This window comes from Anarhichas minor, unplaced genomic scaffold (genome assembly GCF_050575085.1).
Source record: "Anarhichas minor isolate MPS153535 unplaced genomic scaffold, ASM5057508v1 ptg000027l, whole genome shotgun sequence".
NCBI lineage: Eukaryota > Metazoa > Chordata > Actinopteri > Perciformes > Anarhichadidae > Anarhichas > Anarhichas minor.
The window spans coordinates 762501-772100 of NW_027466473.1; positions in this window are offsets into that span (position 1 = coordinate 762501).

Sequence of the window (9600 nt, forward strand, 5' to 3'; positions counted from 1 at the left end):
GGTCACCTTCAGTTTTCTGAGCTGGGTCAGGGCTCAAATAGGTTCTCTACTACATTATCTATCTCTTATGGTTTGAAGTGACATGAAAAGGTAATATTGAATTCATATGGGGAGATTAAAAAAACTAAACACTGTGTCCCTGTCCATCTCTCTGCCTATTTTGAAACACAGACAACATGGTGCACTGCCTGAAGTGCAACAAGGCACACAGGACTTGCATCTCTGTCCATCTCACAAGGGTGTGTATGAAGAACAACACGCCAGCAGAAAGGGACACTGAAGTCCTCTGCCCGAAAGTGCCAGCAGCCAGGTCGCCAGCAAGTATTTATCTATTTCATTGAGTGCATCTCTCTGTGTGCAGTATGACTTTAGAAAAATATCTTGATTCTTTGATGTGAAATACTTTGTGTTGATGCAGGAATGCAACCCTAAATAAACTATCACTCTTTACTCAGGCCAAATACTGTATCTAATCTGACTCTCAAAATTCCCTACTTGAGTGAGACTTGGGGTTAATCTGCAAGTCAGTCAGATAATACCCTGAAGTCCCCAAAAATCACCTTGTGCTGTCATTCAAAATGGTCACCTTCAGTTTTCTGAGCTGGGTCAGGGCTCAAATAGGTTCTCTACTACATTATCTATCTCTTATGGTTTGAAGTGACATGAAAAGGTAATATTGAATTCATATGGGGAGATTAAAAAAACTAAACACTGTGTCCCTGTCCATCTCTCTGACTCTTTTGAAACACAGACACTGTCCTGAAAGAAGTAGAAGTTGGCTGCCTGAGAGGACGATTTCAGAGGAGAGGAGAAGAAGAAACTCAAGCATCAGCCATCAACAGATGTTCCTGTTTCGCAAACTCAAGAAGCAAGTATTTATCTACTTCATTGAGTGTATCTCCCTGTGTGCAGTATGACAGCCAAAATTCCCCTGTCTCCACCATTGAGCCCTGTCTCCATCTTTTGGACAAAAAAAGGTATTGCAGGATCCAAAAAGACTCACCTCTAGCAGGCATAATCTCCTCATATTGACCTACAGGACATGCAGCAAGGCCTCTGCTTTAATCCAGGCCAAATACTGTATCTAATCTGACTCTCAAAATTCCCTACTTGAGTGAGACTTGGGGTTAGTCTGCAAGTCAGTAAGATAATACCCTGAAGTCCCCAAAAATCACCTTGTGCTGTCATTCAAAATGGTCACCTTCAGTTTTCTGAGCTGGGTCAGGGCTCAAATAGGTTCTCTACTACATTATCTATCTCTTATGGTTTGAAGTGACATGAAAAGGTAATATTGAATTCATATGGGGAGATTAAAAAAACTAAACACTGTGTCCCTGTCCATCTCTCTGACTCTTTTGAAACACAGACACTGTCCTGAAAGACGCAGAAGTTGCCTGCCTGAGAGGACGGTTTGAGTAAACTCATACTGCATGTTACAGCTCATATGCAGGCCTTCTCAGAGATACTAAGATGTTCACGTTGAAGCCAGATCTACAGGTAGAGTTGGCTGGCATTGATCCTTTGTTGGTCAAATATAAAATTTGGCTGAATTGCTTTGCTTTAGAGCTTGTTTGATATTTTTACAAAGGCCTGAATAAGCACTTTCAAATACAATATGACTTTAGGAAATCAAAAGTGATTCTAAATAAATATAAGAGACATTGATTTCATGACATCAGTTGCTAACTAATGACACAGAGAGTTCTGCTTCTAGAGATGCAAATTAACAGCACTCCTGACCTGGGAGGTGATGGGAGGAGGGGAGGGGGGGAGGGGGTATTTAACACCTTTCTGCATCTAATCTGACTCTCAAAATTCCCTACTTGAGTGAGACTTGGGGTTAGTCTGCAAGTCAGTCAGATAATACCCTGAAGTCCCCAAAAATCACCTTGTGCTGTCATTCAAAATGGTCACCTTCAGTTTTGTGAGCTGGGTCAGGGCTCAAATAGGTTCTCTACTACATTATCTATCTCTTATGGTTTGAAGTGACATGAAAAGGTAATATTGAATTCATATGGGGAGATTAAAAAAACTAAACACTGTGTCCCTGTCCATCTCTCTGACTCTTTTGAAACACAGACACTGTCCTGAAAGAAGTAGAAGTTGGCTGCCTGAGAGGACGGGTTCAGAGGAGAGGAGAAGAAGAAACTCAAGCATCAGCCATCAACAGATGTTCCTGTTTCGCAAACTCAAGAAGCAAGTATTTATCTACTTCATTGAGTGTATCTCCCTGTGTGCAGTATGACAGCCAAAATTCCCCTGTCTCCACCATTGAGCCCTGTCTCCATCTTTTGGACAAAAAAAGGTATTGCAGGATCCAAAAAGACTCACCTCTAGCAGGCATAATCTCCTCATATTGACCTACAGGACATGCAGCAAGGCCTCTGCTTTAATCCAGGCCAAATACTGTATCTAATCTGACTCTCAAAATTCCCTACTTGAGTGAGACTTGGGGTTAGTCTGCAAGTCAGTAAGATAATACCCTGAAGTCCCCAAAAATCACCTTGTGCTGTCATTCAAAATGGTCACCTTCAGTTTTCTGAGCTGGGTCAGGGCTCAAATAGGTTCTCTACTACATTATCTATCTCTTATGGTTTGAAGTGACATGAAAAGGTAATATTGAATTCATATGGGGAGATTAAAAAAACTAAACACTGTGTCCCTGTCCATCTCTCTGACTCTTTTGAAACACAGACAACATGGTGCACTGCCTGAAGTGCAACAAGGCACACAGGACTTGCATCTCTGTCCATCTCACAAGGGTGTGTATGAAGAACAACACGCCAGCAGAAAGGGACACTGAAGTCCTCCGCCTGAAAGTGCCAGCAGCCAGGTCGCCAGCAAGTATTTATCTATTTCATTGAGTGCATCTCTCTGTGTGCAGTATGACTTTAGAAAAATATCTTGATTCTTTGATGTGAAATACTTTGTGTTGATGCAGGAATGCAACCCTAAATAAACTATCACTCTTTACTCAGGCCAAATACTGTATCTAATCTGACTCTCAAAATTCCCTACTTGAGTGAGACTTGGGGTTAATCTGCAAGTCAGTCAGATAATACCCTGAAGTCCCCAAAAATCACCTTGTGCTGTCATTCAAAATGGTCACCTTCAGTTTTCTGAGCTGGGTCAGGGCTCAAATAGGTTCTCTACTACATTATCTATCTCTTATGGTTTGAAGTGACATGAAAAGGTAATATTGAATTCATATGGGGAGATTAAAAAAACTAAACACTGTGTCCCTGTCCATCTCTCTGACTCTTTTGAAACACAGACACTGTCCTGAAAGAAGTAGAAGTTGGCTGCCTGAGAGGACGATTTCAGAGGAGAGGAGAAGAAGAAACTCAAGCATCAGCCATCAACAGATGTTCCTGTTTCGCAAACTCAAGAAGCAAGTATTTATCTACTTCATTGAGTGTATCTCCCTGTGTGCAGTATGACAGCCAAAATTCCCCTGTCTCCACCATTGAGCCCTGTCTCCATCTTTTGGACAAAAAAAGGTATTGCAGGATCCAAAAAGACTCACCTCTAGCAGGCATAATCTCCTCATATTGACCTACAGGACATGCAGCAAGGCCTCTGCTTTAATCCAGGCCAAATACTGTATCTAATCTGACTCTCAAAATTCCCTACTTGAGTGAGACTTGGGGTTAGTCTGCAAGTCAGTAAGATAATACCCTTAAGTCCCCAAAAATCACCTTGTGCTGTCATTCAAAATGGTCACCTTCAGTTTTCTGAGCTGGGTCAGGGCTCAAATAGGTTCTCTACTACATTATCTATCTCTTATGGTTTGAAGTGACATGAAAAGGTAATATTGAATTCATATGGGGAGATTAAAAAAACTAAACACTGTGTCCCTGTCCATCTCTCTGCCTATTTTGAAACACAGACAACATGGTGCACTGCCTGAAGTGCAACAAGGCACACAGGACTTGCATCTCTGTCCATCTCACAAGGGTGTGTATGAAGAACAACACGCCAGCAGAAAGGGACACTGAAGTCCTCCGCCCGAAAGTGCCAGCAGCCAGGTCGCCAGCAAGTATTTATCTATTTCATTGAGTGCATCTCTCTGTGTGCAGTATGACTTTAGAAAAATATCTTGATTCTTTGATGTGAAATACTTTGTGTTGATGCAGGAATGCAACCCTAAATAAACTATCACTCTTTACTCAGGCCAAATACTGTATCTAATCTGACTCTCAAAATTCCCTACTTGAGTGAGACTTGGGGTTAATCTGCAAGTCAGTCAGATAATACCCTGAAGTCCCCAAAAATCACCTTGTGCTGTCATTCAAAATGGTCACCTTCAGTTTTCTGAGCTGGGTCAGGGCTCAAATAGGTTCTCTACTACATTATCTATCTCTTATGGTTTGAAGTGACATGAAAAGGTAATATTGAATTCATATGGGGAGATTAAAAAAACTAAACACTGTGTCCCTGTCCATCTCTCTGACTCTTTTGAAACACAGACACTGTCCTGAAAGAAGCAGAAGTTGCCTGCCTGAGAGGACGGTTTGAGTAAACTCATACTGCATGTTACAGCTCATATGCAGGCCTTCTCAGAGATACTAAGATGTTCACGTTGAAGCCAGATCTACAGGTAGAGTTGGCTGGCATTGATCCTTTGTTGGTCAAATATAAAATTTGGCTGAATTGCTTTGCTTTAGAGCTTGTTTGATATTTTTACAAAGGCCTGAATAAGCACTTTCAAATACAATATGACTTTAGGAAATCAAAAGTGATTCTAAATAAATATAAGAGACATTGATTTCATGACATCAGTTGCTAACTAATGACACAGAGAGTTCTGCTTCTAGAGATGCAAATTAACAGCACTCCTGACCTGGGAGGTGATGGGAGGAGGGGAGGGGGGGAGGGGGTATTTAACACCTTTCTGCATCTAATCTGACTCTCAAAATTCCCTACTTGAGTGAGACTTGGGGTTAGTCTGCAAGTCAGTCAGATAATACCCTGAAGTCCCCAAAAATCACCTTGTGCTGTCATTCAAAATGGTCACCTTCAGTTTTGTGAGCTGGGTCAGGGCTCAAATAGGTTCTCTACTACATTATCTATCTCTTATGGTTTGAAGTGACATGAAAAGGTAATATTGAATTCATATGGGGAGATTAAAAAAACTAAACACTGTGTCCCTGTCCATCTCTCTGACTCTTTTGAAACACAGACACTGTCCTGAAAGAAGTAGAAGTTGGCTGCCTGAGAGGACGGGTTCAGAGGAGAGGAGAAGAAGAAACTCAAGCATCAGCCATCAACAGATGTTCCTGTTTCGCAAACTCAAGAAGCAAGTATTTATCTACTTCATTGAGTGTATCTCCCTGTGTGCAGTATGACAGCCAAAATTCCCCTGTCTCCACCATTGAGCCCTGTCTCCATCTTTTGGACAAAAAAAGGTATTGCAGGATCCAAAAAGACTCACCTCTAGCAGGCATAATCTCCTCATATTGACCTACAGGACATGCAGCAAGGCCTCTGCTTTAATCCAGGCCAAATACTGTATCTAATCTGACTCTCAAAATTCCCTACTTGAGTGAGACTTGGGGTTAGTCTGCAAGTCAGTAAGATAATACCCTGAAGTCCCCAAAAATCACCTTGTGCTGTCATTCAAAATGGTCACCTTCAGTTTTCTGAGCTGGGTCAGGGCTCAAATAGGTTCTCTACTACATTATCTATCTCTTATGGTTTGAAGTGACATGAAAAGGTAATATTGAATTCATATGGGGAGATTAAAAAAACTAAACACTGTGTCCCTGTCCATCTCTCTGACTCTTTTGAAACACAGACAACATGGTGCACTGCCTGAAGTGCAACAAGGCACACAGGACTTGCATCTCTGTCCATCTCACAAGGGTGTGTATGAAGAACAACACGCCAGCAGAAAGGGACACTGAAGTCCTCCGCCTGAAAGTGCCAGCAGCCAGGTCGCCAGCAAGTATTTATCTATTTCATTGAGTGCATCTCTCTGTGTGCAGTATGACTTTAGAAAAATATCTTGATTCTTTGATGTGAAATACTTTGTGTTGATGCAGGAATGCAACCCTAAATAAACTATCACTCTTTACTCAGGCCAAATACTGTATCTAATCTGACTCTCAAAATTCCCTACTTGAGTGAGACTTGGGGTTAATCTGCAAGTCAGTCAGATAATACCCTGAAGTCCCCAAAAATCACCTTGTGCTGTCATTCAAAATGGTCACCTTCAGTTTTCTGAGCTGGGTCAGGGCTCAAATAGGTTCTCTACTACATTATCTATCTCTTATGGTTTGAAGTGACATGAAAAGGTAATATTGAATTCATATGGGGAGATTAAAAAAACTAAACACTGTGTCCCTGTCCATCTCTCTGACTCTTTTGAAACACAGACACTGTCCTGAAAGAAGTAGAAGTTGGCTGCCTGAGAGGACGATTTCAGAGGAGAGGAGAAGAAGAAACTCAAGCATCAGCCATCAACAGATGTTCCTGTTTCGCAAACTCAAGAAGCAAGTATTTATCTACTTCATTGAGTGTATCTCCCTGTGTGCAGTATGACAGCCAAAATTCCCCTGTCTCCACCATTGAGCCCTGTCTCCATCTTTTGGACAAAAAAAGGTATTGCAGGATCCAAAAAGACTCACCTCTAGCAGGCATAATCTCCTCATATTGACCTACAGGACATGCAGCAAGGCCTCTGCTTTAATCCAGGCCAAATACTGTATCTAATCTGACTCTCAAAATTCCCTACTTGAGTGAGACTTGGGGTTAGTCTGCAAGTCAGTAAGATAATACCCTTAAGTCCCCAAAAATCACCTTGTGCTGTCATTCAAAATGGTCACCTTCAGTTTTCTGAGCTGGGTCAGGGCTCAAATAGGTTCTCTACTACATTATCTATCTCTTATGGTTTGAAGTGACATGAAAAGGTAATATTGAATTCATATGGGGAGATTAAAAAAACTAAACACTGTGTCCCTGTCCATCTCTCTGACTCTTTTGAAACACAGACACTGTCCTGAAAGAAGCAAAAGTTGCCTGCCTGAGAGGACGGTTTGAGTAAACTCATACTGCATGTTACAGCTCATATGCAGGCCTTCTCAGAGATACTAAGATGTTCACGTTGAAGCCAGATCTACAGGTAGAGTTGGCTGGCATTGATCCTTTGTTGGTCAAATATAAAATTTGGCTGAATTGCTTTGCTTTAGAGCTTGTTTGATATTTTTACAAAGGCCTGAATATGCACTTTAAAATACAATATGACTTTAGGAAATCAAAAGTGATTCTAAATAAATATAAGAGACATTGATTTCATGACATCAGTTGCTAACTAATGACACAGAGAGTTCTGTTCTTCTAGAGATGCAAATTAACAGCATTCCTGACCTGGGAGGTGATGGGAGGAGGGGAGGGGGTATTTAACACCTTTCTGCTGTGGCCTGTAACTGGTCGAACAGTAATTTCTACATTTTACAAATAACCTTCTATTTCTGGCTAACATGATCTGATTGAGTAAACTCATATAGCATGTTACAGCTCATATGCAGGCATTCTCAGAGATACTAAGATTGTCATGTTGAAGCCAGATCTACAGGTAGAGTTGGCTGGCATTTAGTTTCTGTCCATTTTAAAGTTAAATTCAGCTGTTTAAACGTGAACAAGGACATGTTTGGTATGTTTGAAAAGGCCTGAATCTGAGCTGTAACATGCAGTATGAGTTCACTCAAGCAGATCATGTTAGCCAGAAATAGAAGGTTATTTGTAAAATATAGAGAAAATCAGGAGTACTTCACTTCAGACCTGCCCTCCATAATGGCCCTCTCTGGATTGGTCGATTCAACCATACAGTATAACAATAGGGCTGATTGACTGAAACTCGGCATATATACTGGTAGCAGAATCCACTACAGGTCACTGTGTTTTGCTGACTTACACCGTTTTGCTGTTGTTACTGAATCTTTGGATTGTTCTCCTTTTTATCAGAGACTTGACTGCATTACACCGGTTTGCTGACTTACACCGTTTTGCTGTTGTTACTGAATCTTTGGATTTCTCTCCTTTTTATCAGAGACTTGACTGCATTACACCGTTTTGCTGTTGCTGCATTTTGGAACTTTCTCATTTTTTCAGAGACCTGATTGAATTTCAGAATGCCTAACCAATCTAAGACGAGGTAAGATTTGTTTGTGTCATTGATGTTCCCTTTAGTAAATATTTCTGCATTTTTATTGAAGAATTCCATTTATTCAATGTGGTTAATTTATATCTCTTTGTCATTATCTTGAAGATCTCTTGCTCACAACATGGTGCACTGCCTGAAGTGCTGCAAGGCACAAGACTGCATCTCTGTCCATCTCAGAAGAGTGTGTATGAAAAACAACACGCCAGCAGAAAGGGCCACTGAGCTGAAAAAGATGAAGAGATCCGCCCGAAAGTGGATCCGCGATTCCAGAACATGGGACTACAAAGTCATGTGCGAGATGGTGCCACACAAGCCCTCCCGTTTAGCCATGTTGACGGAGTTCCTTAAACGGGGGTTCTTGGTGAAGAACCAGCAACACGAGCCTGAGAACGAATTGAGTGTTGCAGCCGCTCCTTCCTCACCAACTGCAGCCGCTTCTACCTCCGAGGCCACAGCTCCATCTTCCTCAACGCCTGCAGAATTGCCCTCTGAGCCAGATTCTTCTTCAGATCCAGATGCAGGGCCAAGTGATCCGACATGGCAAAAGTAAGTAGACTATATCACACAGTTTTTCATAGTTTCTGTGACCGTTTTGCATTTAAAGTTCACAATGATCATTTGTTGGCCAAATATAAAATTCAGCTGAATTTCCTTGCTTTAGAGCTTGTTTGATATTTTTACAAAGGCCTGAATATGAGCTTTGAAATACAATATGACTTTAGTAAACTAATGACACAGAAAGTGTGGCTCTTCTCAGATGCCAATTTGGACCATCCCCCGTCTAGTAGTTGATGGGAGTGGATATTTAGCACCCTTCCCACTGAGGCCTCTAACTGTTAGTGTTGAATAGTATCACTGTCTCAGTGTGTATTGTCTTGCATAAAAGGGATATAATTGAAGGCACATCTTGAATGAAAGCTATTTTTTACAAGGTATGATTTCGGATTTCCTTTTTTTCATATATATATATATATATATATATCTTTTTATTTTTACAGAGACCTTCCAGCTGTGACCACAAACGTGCGGGTGAAAATGCAAGCGGCTGGTCTGTACAATAAGTTTTCAGGAGACTCGGAGATGATCAAGGATTTTAAAAAGTTCCTGTCCGTAGACTTAAATGTCACCAACTGCCAACAAGAGGTAAGATGTCTACACACTTCTATTCTCAGGACATCGATTTCAACGTCTAGTTTCTTATCAAGATGTTAATGCTGACCTTTATTTCTCATCATTCTTCTTCAAAGGTTGACAATGTAGCGCGTTTCCTGCGCTACATGCAGCCGACCGGGGATGTGCCAACTCTGGACTTCCTGACGAAAAGCACAGAGACCAGGGACTTCTTCCAGGGTTTGAAGTCCACAGATATGACGGCAGCGACAATTTTGAACTACATCAAAAATGTCCTCCGATTTCTCGACTACCTGAAGAGTAGG